This window comes from Humulus lupulus, chromosome 1 (genome assembly GCF_963169125.1).
Source record: "Humulus lupulus chromosome 1, drHumLupu1.1, whole genome shotgun sequence".
Taxonomy (NCBI): Eukaryota; Viridiplantae; Streptophyta; class Magnoliopsida; order Rosales; family Cannabaceae; genus Humulus; species Humulus lupulus.
Window position 1 is genome coordinate 285,623,185 of NC_084793.1, and position 14,331 is coordinate 285,637,515.

Sequence of the window (14,331 nt, forward strand, 5' to 3'; positions counted from 1 at the left end):
TAGGATATAAATCATCATTTTTGGTTACGGCCAAAATTAAAGTATCTATCTCGACCTAAGAGTCATTTCCTAAGGTTTTAAACGTACAAGACATGAAGCATGAGAAGAAAATCAAGGAATAAATAAAAATTAGATATTGAAATTATAGATAAATTGTCTAGAGGAAAATAACCTCGTACTAAACGTTTACAAAAAAATAACATGTAAAATAAATGAAGGCAAATAAAATCTAAGACCCTCCAGGCCGCTCTGAGGATGTCACCTCCTCGGTCTCTTGCTCGCCAGCGGCAGAGGCCTCCATGGTCTCAGACGACAGCTCTTGTTGAAGCCGAGCCTTCAACTTCTCGAGGTAGTGCCCCCACACTTCGAAGGCCATGAAGGAGAAGTTGCCGTCCTGATTGAAGGCCCAGTAGTGGTATAGCATGCTCTCCATGGAGGATGTCGAGGCCTTCTTTTCCTCCTGAATAGCAGCCTCGGCCTCCAACTGTTTCGCCTTGGCCCCCGCGAGCTCAGCCTAAAGGGTAGCCGAGGCAGCCTTTACCGCCTGCTTGCCCTCTTGAGCCACAGCTAAGGCAACCTTTGCCGCCTGCTCACCCTCTTGAGTTGCGGCTAAGGCAGCCCTTGCCACCTGCTCGCCTGCTTGGTCCGCCGTCAAAGCAGCCTTGGCACTTTTTTCGCCTTGTTGAGCGATGGCGAGGGTAGCCTGAGTCACAGTTAGGGCGGCCTGAGCAGTCTGGAGCTCAGCCTTAAGTGCATCATTCCTGGCCCTGGCCCGAGCTATGCTGCGATGTTGAGCCAAGACCACCTGCAAAAAGCAAGGAAATAGTTAGGCATATGCCAGGGAAAAATAAAAAAGAATGTCAGGTCAAGGAGAGTGCTTACTGTGAGGTTCATTCCTAGAGCCGATTCCATAACATTCTCTGGGCTCCTCTCCCCGATCACCCTCAGGTCCGTGGACTTGGCCTTATAAAAGTGCTCCACCGCGTGGTTCGCCGTCTCATAGACAGTCTCCCAAAAAGTGTCTGGAATTTGCTCCAGGTCCTGGGTGTTAACTGGGATGCGAACAGTGGCGCGCGGGGACTATCAGAACTGGGAGACCAGCTGGTGCTACCCGGTCCCAAGCAGGGGCTGAGGTAAATCGAGGAGGAGGTGTAGCCGAACCTCTCTTCTCCTGGGCTGCGGCGGATGGAGCTCCTGAGCTCGGGCCTTTCCCCTTGGCTGAGGATTTGGAAACAGTTGCAGCCAGGGGAGGCGTCTTCTTTGATGTGGGCCGGAGTTTCTTCATAAGGGGACCCGAGCTGGATCTCCCTTCCTGGAACATCAAGCGGATGTCAGGTTCCCCTCGCTGTGCCATCTCCTCACCTGAAAAAGAATGTAAAGTACGTCAGTATGTGTACAAATTCATCAATCTACATAATGTGTGCACGTGAAGGATATTATAGAGTATTACCCTTCGAGCTAGAGGAGGAGTTTATTGCCACGACCTCCGACCTCAGAACCATTACAGGAGAGGGAGAGTCTAGATCTACGATTTCTTGGATTAGGGGAGGTTCAGGCTCAAGTTCTAGCTCAGAGCTGGACTCCTCTACATATTGCCTAAGTCCAGAGGCGAGGATACCCTGGTGCAGGGAGTCCCACGACCTAAGGTTGGTCCCATACTCTTCAAAAAGGGCTGACATAAAGGATATAGTGTTATCTACGACTACAGTCCGTCTAGGATAACCCATGTCGTACCGTACCACTAATTGGTCCACACACTGAAGCAAGGTTGTGTTATAGGCAGGATCTCTAGGGTGGTGATGTACAAGCTGGTTGGGGTTAAACCTAACTAGCCTAAGGCTGGCGACAGCCCTATCTATATCCCAAAAAGGGTATGGGTTACCTTGGCCGGAGGGACAGGCTGTTGCCCCTGATAGAGCTCGATCCGCGTCAGGGTTCCGAGCGGCCTTAGGAGCTTGCCTCTTCTGAATGAGCGACACCTTGTCCTCTTCTTGCTCCTCGCCGTCGTCAGCGGTAGAGCCTCCCTCTGGGATGGGCACTAGGTCGTAGGCTATCGGGAAATTAGCTTACATCCTCCTCAAGGTCAAACTCTAGCCTTCAGAAATTAATTTACACGCCAACATAGTGTCGTCAGACACAAGCTGGCAGTAGTCCTCATTGGGTGGAAGCCCCGCAAAGGTATTGTATTGACCCCCAAGGGTCACTGATTTGGCCGTCCTCGCAAAAATGGCTGCACGAAAATACTCCAGTTAGCATACGCGCGAAAAGAAGTATGAAAAGAGTAGTTCTATGAGCTAAGAAAGGAAAGGAAACTTACGAGGGCGGTTGAAGTATTGGTGCTCGCAGTTTTGAAACCCGTTCGACATACATAACTGATCTTTGAAGTTGTTGGGGGTGGCTGGGCAGCTCGATGAATGCGGGTGAGTTCGGGAGGCAGGTCTGATAGTAGAAACCGTCGCCTCGTCCTCGTTGGTCCAGGCTAGCCTTGAGGCAAAAAAAGTACAGGGGTAGGGACGTCCCACATCTGCTTTACGTAGAGGTACTTCAGCCCCGCCAGTAGTCGGTATGAGTTTGGGGGGAGCTGGAATGGCGCCAACTTCACATAGTTGAGGAAGTCAGCGAAGTACTGGTCGAGGGGGAGGAAGGCCCCGACCTTTAAGTGTTCATCACTCCAGGCCGCGAAATCGTCCTGGAGTGGTCCACAGCTCTTCTCCCCATCGAAGGGAGGTCGGGCTGAGAACGCCCGACCCAACCTCGATGTTGTGGGACAACATAATCTTGTTGACCCTACCTTGGGTCGTTATTTTGGAGACTATCCTCTCGGCCTCGAAAAATGCATCAGGTGTGACCGAAACCTCCTTCTCCACCACGCGGTCGAATTTAGGAATGGGGGAATCGGGGACGACCTCCTTTCCCTTGTGAGTTTGCTGGGACGACGAGCCAGCTACGTTCTTTTTGGGTGCTATTTTCTTGGGTGCCATCAGCTCGCCTATCGAATAAGAACGATGAAATTTTTAGTGGGCGACATAGAAATTTTTGTACAAGCAAGAAATAACAAAGGCCGAGGGTTCTAACACACGATCTGATGCAATATTAGCCCGTAGTGTAATGCCATGCGCTACCTATGCAGCACGCCTAGGTTTCCCAACAGACCCCTGATATTTAGGGATCTGTGTGTCAGAAAATTAGGCCACCACCCTCCTTGGGGAATAGTTTAGAGCAAAACCGCCCAAGAAGCGTAGCCCCTAAGTAACCTAATGTCGAACCCTAAAATCCTTTCATCTCCTACATGCCTAATGGATATTTTCTAAAAATCACCCAGGAATCACCCGAAGATTTACCCATTTTATGAACATCACCATCCTAGATATATTTTAGGACCTACTTAATAAACTGAAACCTATGTACCAAAAACATTTGGAAACAACCTAATGCTAATGGCAGTGAAGTGCAGATTAACATGATAAAGAAAGAAGAGAAACACACAAAGACCAGTAAAAGAAAAGTTCCAGTAAAACAGAAAACTTACCGTGTGTTCTTTGACTAAAGGAATGAGCAACGTAGAAGGAGAGTTCCTGAAAAGATCCTTGGTGATTGGGTTTCTGAAGGTTTTGGTGGCAGATTTCTGGGATTTTATGAGAAAAGGATGAAGGGTTTTTGAAGTTCAGAAAAGAGAAAATTAGGGAAAGTTTCGAATGGAAGGTGATGAACATTGAAAATTGCCAGCCCTATTTATATGTATTAGGCCTAAAAGAAACGTGGACCATCCAATCAAGCTAATGCGAGATACGGTGGTCATGTTTCGAAAGATTAAACGATGGTAAAAAGGTGGCAAGGCCATATAATGCAACCCTTGAAACCCGAACAGACGCCAATCGTGGCATACCACGTGTTCAGTACTCGACTAATGAAAAAACGTGGGTAATCACAATAGAAGTTTAAAAGTCTCCACCATGTCAGTATGAGAATGATGTCATAAAAGATGAGCAGGGACTTGGGGGGCAAATGTACGCCCTTATATTCAACCCAGGTCTTTTATGCAGCTTGAGTACAACTGGCTAGCTAAGAACAGTACTAAGGGACCCATAAGTTGATATCTCCTCTGCGAAGGCAGTGCGACCCCCCACGTAATAACACGAGCCGAGGAATATGAAGGATTAAGGTACGAGCTGGAGATGGATATAAAACACATCATCCTGGGCACGAGCTAGAGTTATGTTCAGGTCGTGGTACTTTGACAATCTGCCATATCCAGGAGATTTTATAAACCTGGATACGTTATTTGTAAATGTGCGTGGTCAGACATTACATGTCCGTTACCCCTAAATTCTCGGACATGCAACATGAACGTGCGTGATCAAACATCACATGTTCGTTTATGCCAGACGACCCATGATCAATTTTACCTAATGATTAGACCATACCTTAATATATATTGTAATATTCATCATTTCTGGAGGACAGGTCACATATAGGATGGACATCCACGTGATGACCCCTGCACCTATCCTGGGATGGTTCTTTTATAAATACCAAGACCTTGGATAGAAAAGGGGTTAAGTTTCTTCTGTGTAATATAAATACTCTGTCAAAATATAGAGAGAGATACAATAATAATATCGACTCGTGGGCTAGGGGGATTTTAGCCTCCGAACAACGTAAAAAGGAATGAGTGTTCTTATTATTTCATTCTAAGTATCCTTAAGAGTCATTATTCTTACTATAGTTTATCCTTAAGCACTAGTTTATTCCAGCTAATTACGTAATACACTGTTGGCGAAAAACCGCGTCAACAATATCATATCACATAAACATATCATAACACATATATCTAACCTATTTTCCTTACCAAAAACTAGGATATTGGAGACAAGAACGGGATTGGAAAACTCTTAAAGTCAGCAGTAAGAGTCATGAGTTTCTAAAGAAAAGGAGATGAAAAAGAGAACTAAACCATTAAGATAGAAACTTGCTGAAAACCTTAAGTTTCAAGGAACTTAAACACCTAACCAAAAGCCATAATAATGAGTTAGGATCTGAAAGAAAAATGGAAGAAAATAAAAGAACTATGATGGATTAAACCTGAGGATAAGAATACCTTGGATGATCTAGAACTTCGATCTACACCTCGATACCAAAAAGTAACTCTATCTTACTTCCCAAGTGTTTAGAAAATCTTAGATTGGAAAAGCTTTTAACCCAAAACCCAAGTGTTTTCTCTCTAAAGTAATCTTAGCAGCTTGGAGGCTCTGAAGAATGCTTGAATGATGAGTGAAATGGCTGAGTACTAGGTCCTATTTATAGAGTTTAAGGAGTGAAACTAACCCCTTTTAAAATGAATAATAATTGAAACAATTTGAATTTTTGTTTCAACAGATGCCTAGAACTCGGTAAAAAACGTTCAAGAGCAAGTCCAAATGGTTGGGGACTGTTTCTAATTTAGATCCACAAAAAATAAAAAATGGCTCTAGCTGCAATATATCGACATACGCTGATGTTTTAAACATGTTTTTGCACTCTATCAACATATTTTGAATTTGTTTAAACAACTTTGACTTAGTAAAACGTAATCCCAACAGCTTTTGGAAGGTTCTAGAGCTTCTAGATTTATCCTTTATTAAATTATTCATCCAAAATGCTTAAATCCTTAATAAACATGCTTGACAAGTGTCACATTCTTATTAGTTCTATCTAACCCTTATGTTATAATAAATAATATTTCTAGGACTAGCTATATTAATCAAACCTTATGTGATAATTATTATTTCTTGCTACTGCTACTGCTACTGCTACTACTACTACTACTACTACTACTGCTGCTGCTGCTGCTGCTGCTGCCGCTGCTGCCGCTGCCGCTGCCGCCGCTGCCGCTGCCGCTGCCGCCGCTGCCGCTGCCGCCGCTGCCGCTGCCGCCGCTGCCGCCGCTGCCGCTGCCGCCGCTGCCGCTGCCGCCGCTGCCGCTGCCGCCGCTGCCGCTGCCGCCGCTGCCGCTGCCGCCGCTGCCGCTGCCGCTGCTGCTGCTGCTGCTACTGCTACTGCTGCTGCTACTACTACTACTGCTGCTACTACTGCTCCTACTACTACTACTGCTGCTCCTACTACTACTACTACTACTACTACTACTACTACTACTACTACTACTACTACTACTACTACTACTACTACTACTACTACTACTACTACTACTACTACTACTACTACTACTACTACTACTACTACTACTACTACTACTACTACTACTACTACCACCACCTGCTACCGCTGCTACTGCAACTGCTACAGCTACTGGTACAGCTACTGGTACCACCACTACTACGACTACTACTACGACTACTACTACTACCACTACTACCTCTACTACTACTACCACTACTACCACTACTACAATTTAAGATGAATGGGGCGTGTGACGATGCAATTAGACTTGGATTATTCCTATTTTCTCTACGAGACCGAGCGAAGATTTGGATAATTTCGTTGCAAGCTAATTCTTTCACAACATGGAGGAGTTAGCCCAGAAGTTTTCCTCTAGCAAAAGCTGTAAAGTTGAGAGGAGAAATTTATAATTTCTACCAGACAGAAAGGGAATCATTGTATGACACATGGGAAAGATTTAAAGAGTTTCTAAGGAAATACCCACATCATGGCATAGAGAAGTGGATGCTAGTCCATAATTTATATAATGGGTTGAATGTTACTAATCATACCATAATAGATACTGCAACAGAAGGTGCGTTCATGAGCAAGAGCGCTAATGAAGCATATGGATTGCTAGAGGAGATGGCAATGAAATACTACCAGTGGCCAATTTAAAGGGGACATCCAAAGAAGGTCGTGAATTGATTGAAGTGGATGCTATTTCCATGCTTACAGCACAAGTGGCAGCATTAACAAAACAATTACAACATACACTTCTTCCATCCCAAGCCATGCAAGTACATAATTTATGTGAGGCAGGTGGTAGTGTCATCCAATGAATCAGTTTCCTGTCTTAGATATGAATATTATGCCCATGGAAGAAGTGCAAGCTATAGGAAATTACCAGAGACAAAACAATAACCCTTATTCCATGTCATACAGCCAAGGTTGGAGGAACCACCCAAATTTCTCTTGGACAAATAATCAACCTACTCAACAATCTTATCAACAACCTCCACTGGCTTTTATCAACCGCAAAATAGACCTCCACAATAGCCAATGCCCATGAAGCAACCTGAAACACAACCTGATGCGTTGAACCAATTCATGAAAGAGACAAGGGCATCTATAAGGAGTTTGGAGACGTAAATAGGGCAGTTGGCCAATCTGATGACTAATAGAGCACAAGGAAATTTGCCTAACACTACTAAAGTGAATCCTAAAGAACAGTGCCAATCCATCACCCTGTGAAGTGGAACACAGTACGAGGAGCCTAAGAGAACTAAGTCAGAGAAGATAAGTCAGGAGAAAAAGGACCAAGGCATAGCAAAGAAGGACTCTAGTGAAGAAAAGGTTATTGATATCCTCCTAGAAAAGGAAGTGGTACCTCCAGTAAGCATTGAGAACTATATCAAGATCCCATACCCACAGAGGCTCTGTAAGCACAATCTGGATAAACAGTTTGTGAAGATTTTGGAGGTATTAAAAAAGTTGCATATTAATATCCCCTTCGCTGAATCATTGGAACAAATGCCTAGCTATGTCAAGTTTATGAAAGAGATCCTGTATAACAAAAGGAAGATGGGAGATTATGAAACTATAGCAATGACTGAGGAGTGTAGTGCTATTTTGTAAAGAAAGCTTCTGCAAAAGTTAAGAGATCCAGTGAGTTTTACCATACCTTGCACCATTGGGGACTTTGAATGCAAGCATGCGTTGTGTGATTTGGGTGCCAGTATAAATTTAACGCCATTGTCAGCATTCCGCAGACTAGGGTTGGGTGAAGGAAGGCCCACAACCGTGACATTATAGTTGGCAGATCATTCAATCAAGCACCCTAGGGGAATTATTGAAGATGTGTTGGTAAAAGTTGATAAGTTTATCTTCCCAGCAGATTTTATAGTTTTGGATATGGAAGAAGATACAAATGTGCCAATTCTCCTTGGAAGACCGTTTCTAGCTATAGGAAAAGCTCTAATTGATGTTCAAAAGGGAGAGCTTCGATTGAGAGTTCAGAGGGATGAGGTTGTGTTCAATGTTTTTAAGGCGATGGCTTATCCAAGAGTGAGTGACAGTTGTAATAGCATTGATGTGATTGATAATGCAGTTTTGGGAAAAGGTGGAACAGTGATGCCTTAGAGGCAGTTTTGACAAGTAGTGAGGAAGATGATGATGATGCCGAGATTATCAGTGTTCGGAGTCCCGATGTCTCTCCCATGAAGATGAGTTGCTCATCCTCTTGCTATCTGAATACCACCATTTTCCTTCTGCAGTTCATGGTTGCGTTGTACTTTGTTAACCAATCCATCCCGGGAATCACATCGTAGTGTATCATGTCTAGTTCCACTAAGTCCCCTGGGCATTCCTTACCCTCAATCATAATTGGAACGGATAGTAACCACTTGGTGGACAACATCACTTCTCCCGAAGTAACTCCGTCTTTTAGCCCATTCTTCCTTGTTGATAATGCTCCATTCTTGCGGCGTGGTTGTTCGCGTCCAGCTCGATCAAGTATTTTTTTATTGCACGTATCTACCTACTTATTGGTATCACCCTCTAAATGGTAGATATCGTGGAATAACTCTTCCTTAATACCTCGCAAGGAATATATTCTATCTATCAATCTATAAACGAAACTTCGCTATAAATCATAAGTATATCCCTTGTAAAAATGTTGACCTTACATCCTTGTGTTACATGTCCAAGCTTGAAGTTGTACCTCATGCGTTCAGGCGCATGTGCTCCAAAATAGACTCTACTATCCTGGGCCAATCCTCTACTTCAATAGGGTTGGCATTCCCTTTGCAACTAGGTAGATGCTACTTCTTGAATTATTCGTATACTGGCTCAAATTATGGTATGAAGCATCCTACCAAGTGCCTTCCCTGCCCCATCGACTGTCCAATATGCACTTGCTACAGTGGCGCTTGTACCAAAGGTTGCCCTCTTCCAGCTCAAGCTTCTTCCTCATCTCTTAGCCTTAGCTGTTCTTGCAGCCAAGCTATCTCTGCCTGAGGATCCTCAATTTCTAGCTCGGCTGGATTTCTAGGGGCATTAACAACATTGGATGCATCAACTGTACTACAAATGTCTACAGGGGAAATATCTGCTCTTCTTCCCCTTCCCCTTCCTTTTCCAGCAGTGCCCTGCGTTGCCCTTCCCAGTGCCATTGTAATATTCTACGGTACACAACTTAATTTTAAAAAGAGAAAATTTAAAAATGAACTCAAAAATAAAGAAAACAACAATTTATTTAATTAAAAAAACCAGAGTTCAATACATCAAATAAGAAATACAGAAAACATAAAAGAAACTTAAATTGGTGGGTGTCTAATCTATTCCCTATCAGATTCCTCCAAAAATAGGTTTTCATTGATTTCTGGGTAATCTAGGTTTAGGCTTCCCAAAAAGGTTTCTGGTAGAATATTTGGTATGGTCTTTATAACTTGCTCACACGACTTCGGGTTAAGGTAATATTCTACAATATCAATCTCCTTGGACTTAGATCCGAATGATTAATCTTTAGTTGTAACTCTCACCTTGTTTTCTCCATATTCATATGCTAAATGAGTAACAAGAATTGGATACCTATCTAGGTCTTCTATAGGATCGCCCATTATTTCCATCCATAAAGATTAAATCTTTTCTCTGGCTTAAGGATCCCTGATGATTGCCCTAAGTGCTAGGTATTTCTCTTTTCACATAACTAAGGCTCCTCTTTAGTATATAATCTTCTGTATTGCATAGTTGACTTTCATAATTTGACGAAAAAGTCTAATCAATGGGCAACTATCATTCAGGTCTTCCTCTATCATTTAAATGTTTCTGATCTCCTTAAGGATGACTTCTCTAACAGTTTCCATTCTAGCTCAAACTGCACATATCAAAAAATATATTACAAAGAATCATACAATAAAATAGCTTATACACAAAATGATGAGTTAGGTTCCTTCCAATCTTATGCATGTATTCTGTGAGAGTTTCGATTTTTGATGAACGACGTGTCTCTGGTACCAACTTGTAACATCCTAATTTAACTAGGACATATTCTTTTAATAAACATTTTAAATGCAAAAGAAAGTAGTCTTAATAAATGCTCTGGAGTTGAGTTTCATAAAATATAAAGCCAAAACATGCAATTAAATAAAATATGTCCCAACATAAAATAAATGTATTTCATAAAACTAGTAATAAACTATGGTATTCTTAGGATCATCATCGTCCAAGCGGTCCCCTCATAGAGCACATGCACTTTCTTGGAACGGTCCCCGTGCACCATGTCATCACAAGTTCAATTCTTGCCCGTGGAGAGGGAATAAGGGGGTGAGCTAAAGTCCAGTAAGGAGAATAAAACCAAACATCAACATAAAGCAAACCTCATATATCCAAACCATAATCTCATATCATAACAAGGCATATCATCATAAACATCATCACAATCATCATACAAAAAACATATGCGCACACAACACATGTAAATGGGAGAAATAACTATGAGGAAACTCTCATGGTCTTCTCTACAACCTCCATGGTTAACTTTGTGGCTACATTTGTCCACCTTTTGCCTTCCCAAGTACATGTCCTGAAACATATAGCATACAACATGCATTCCATAAACATTAGCAATCAAGCAAACATATTTAACTTCTTTACCTTGGTGTGTGTGTGGAGTCTTTGAAGTAGCAGGAAGTGATTCCACTTCAATGATCAAAACCTATCAACAAAATAACTTTATTTAGACAATAACATGCTTAAATAGCTAAGTTACACGCCCAAGAACCCCTTTGCATGAGCCATACAACAAGTAGCCTTATTTCATTAATCATAAATATTCCATTCCCATAAATCAAACTCACCCTAATACCAACACCAAAAAACCTTAAAAAATAACCAATAATACCTTAAGTAGATGTGTAGGCCGAACCACTATGAAGCACCACCACCTTAGAGATTACGAACCCTAGCTAAGAATCATGTCTCTCCAATAACCATCAAAAGAACAAAAAGATAATGAACTTGAAGACTAATCCATAAAGCAACATTTTACCTTAAACCTTTACTCCCTTTCTTCAAGAAAATCCCAAGCCCTTGAGCTAAACCTCCACCTTTTCGGCCTTCTCTCTTTCTTTCTCACACCTTCGATCTTTCGTTCTTTCTTTCTTTCCTCACGCATATCTCTCTCTTCCTTTCTTTATGTTGTGCGAAAATGAGAGCTAATGTAACGCCCCAAAATCCTAACCCCGAGACCTTATTAGGGTAGTAGTCATTTCAAATTGTTTTAAAGCATGAAAACCAAATGATAGACTATATAGTGCATAAAACTTTGTTAAAAACATTCTTATTAAAGACATACAACATTTAGATATCCGTAATTTAAAATAAAACATTTATCTTAAATGTAAGTAACCAAACAAAACTATTTTCGGTCTCCATTCATATTAAACACCTTTAAAACCACATGAATGAAAAAATTGTTAAATAAAACTTTGGCGTTTACGTCCCTTTGATTGTAACAAGGATGAGAGGCTCTCATGATATACATTTCCATTCTGGATTGGACTTCACCTGTAATGACCCAAATTCCCTAATGTGGCTTAATGCCTGGTGTTACACCCAGATTTTGAGATAAGAGGTTATGACCCCGAAAACTGGGATCGTTAGGTGTGAGCTCAAAATGTATGAAAACATCATATGGTCTTGCTGTAAAACCTCTGAAGTAAAACAACGACCTCGAGGATGTGTAATCTTGAATATTCTTTAAGCTGGCGACGGGCAATGGCACGACACTTGGATATATCTTTTACCGATTGCCTTCAAGCAAAGTGGTTCGAGATCGGGAAGAACAAGCTCGGGTGTGACATCCTTGACAGTACCTACCTATCCCGAGCGTAGCGTGAAGTTGGGTGACAAGTTCGTAATTGACCCATAAGTTGTAACAGACTCAATGCCGATTATTGATCTCGAAGACCTGATGAATCACCTGGGATAGCCCATTACGTATGAACATATTTATTGTTGTGTAATCCCAATATTCAAGGGATATCATTTAATTTTTTATCTGTTCCCGATACTCATGGGACTTTTTCGTGAATATAAGAGATAATGCATTCAATATCATTATTTCAATTGATATACAGAATATCTTCTCGAAATATGTGGGAATGAATTTTGCAACCTTCTCTATAAATAGAGAAGGAATCACCACTTGTAAATGACCGATTTCTGATTTCTGGAGAGAAAGCTCTGGGTAATTCATCTCTGAAGAATTTCCAAAAAACTCCAAATCTTAATAACATAGACTGTTGGACTAGGCAGAATTAACTGCTGAACCACGTAAAAATTCTCTAGTTTCTCTTTATCATTCATTCACTTCATTGTTTAATTGTTTAATTGCTCTACAATTTAAGTTGGCGAAAAACGGCGTCAACAGTTTGGTGCTTTCGTTGAGAGCATTAAGCAGTATGTGTGTGAGTTTAGTAAAAAAAGCCTCCCTGAATCAACAATGGCCGCGAATGATCCCAGTGTTCTTGAGGAGGAAATTTTAGATGAAGCTGACTACCCCCGACGCCCTGAAAAACAACCTATGGTGAATTCGGACCCTAATGAGAGGAGTGGTTCATCCGAATCTTGGGGACAACCGGCCCCCAGGGATGACGAGGACATGTATTATAATCCTGAATGATATGTCCCGATAGTGGAGCTTGAAAATCGTCAACTGCGAAAGCAGTTGGCAGAGGCCAAGATACGTAATGGGGAGCTGGCTAGACTGGCCTCTGAGGCACAAGCACCTCAGGCCCCACCCCCGCTAGAGGCCCAAGCTCCGCCTACGTGGTACATTCATGTTCCACCACGTAGGCCTCGTGGGCGACCGCGCAAAAATGTTGCCACCCAGAGAACGGAGCAACCTCCGTCGCTAGCAGAACAACCTTCTCCATCAAGGCCCCGGAGAAGTAACCGGGCTGGAGCTCCTAACAACTCAACTGTGGAGGTACCGGCTGGGGTACGGAATAACTGAGCCCCCACGGAGGCTCGGACCCAAAATCTTGGTAACGCGCAGAGCGTTCCTGAACTAGTTCGAGCAACCTCGGGGCTTTCTAGGCCCCGTAATGGATGGCAGCCACCATCACCCATAAGGCACCCACCATCACCAATAAGGTATCCCTCACCAACTCGGAGAAACACACAACCGACTCAGGGTGATAGGGAAAAGCGAGCTGGGCAAAGACGTGGAAATGGGGAGACCACTAAGGAGCATAGAGGTACCCAACCCACGAGAAGCCAAATGTCTCAGTCTCACACTATTGAGACGAGGCAACCGGCAAAGAACCCATCTTGAAACAACCGCGCAACGAGCCATGTCAGTGAAGGCTCGGGAGACACTAGATCAGTCAGTATGTATGACCAGGGATGCAGAAATACTGGGAATCGAAGGGATCACCCAGATTTACGAGAACACCTGAACCATAATCGGGGTAATGATAACCACTCAAATATAGATATGAGGGATCATCTCAATGGATGCAAGAACCCTGTGCCGAGGCGCGAAACTGGGGTTGTGATCAACGTTAACCAGTTCCCACTGCTTCAAGTCAGACACCCTATGGATCCAGTCCAATAAAGGAATGAACAATGGGAAAGAGCATTCAGACTCTTACAAAATGAATGAGGTCGGGATCGGGACGAAGAGTTGGACGAAGAACTCGAGCCCTTTGCCCCTCATATTTCCAGCACCCCGTTTCCTCAGGGATTCCAAATTCCTCATGTCCCACTATTTGATGGGAATTCCAATCCATACAGTCATTTGAGTACGTTCAACACAATTATGCGAGCGAGTAATGTGGGCTACGAGCTCAGATGCATGCTGTTTCATGCCTCACTCATAAGGCCAACAAAAAAATGGTTTTAGAAGTTGTTATCCAAAAAATTAGAGTTGATGACGTGGCAAGTGATCCCTGGACACGTGGCTGACACCTGGAAACGTTCTGCTAGAGTATCGACTAGAAGACACATTGGAAGCAGTACGAACCTGTCTTACCTGCGACCAGTCTGGTCGATAGTTCCGCGTACAAGGCAACATTAATGGGAAGATCTTTGTGAATCCCGAATTTATCTCACACAATCTCCTGAGTATCCGATTATTCAGGAAAGAATATATGTAACAATCTTTTGTAATCCCCCTTGAGCCTATAAATA

At 42.8% G+C, this 14,331-nt stretch overlaps 1 non-coding gene across 1 annotated transcript; it reads right to left on the reverse strand.

Moving 5' to 3' along the window:
• Positions 1–6,543: 6,543 nt before the first annotated feature.
• Positions 6,544–6,650, reverse strand: LOC133813755 (small nucleolar RNA R71). The gene has a single exon (XR_009884755.1). It is a non-coding gene; the product is annotated as a small nucleolar RNA R71 (small nucleolar RNA).
• Positions 6,651–14,331: the final 7,681 nt, after the last annotated feature.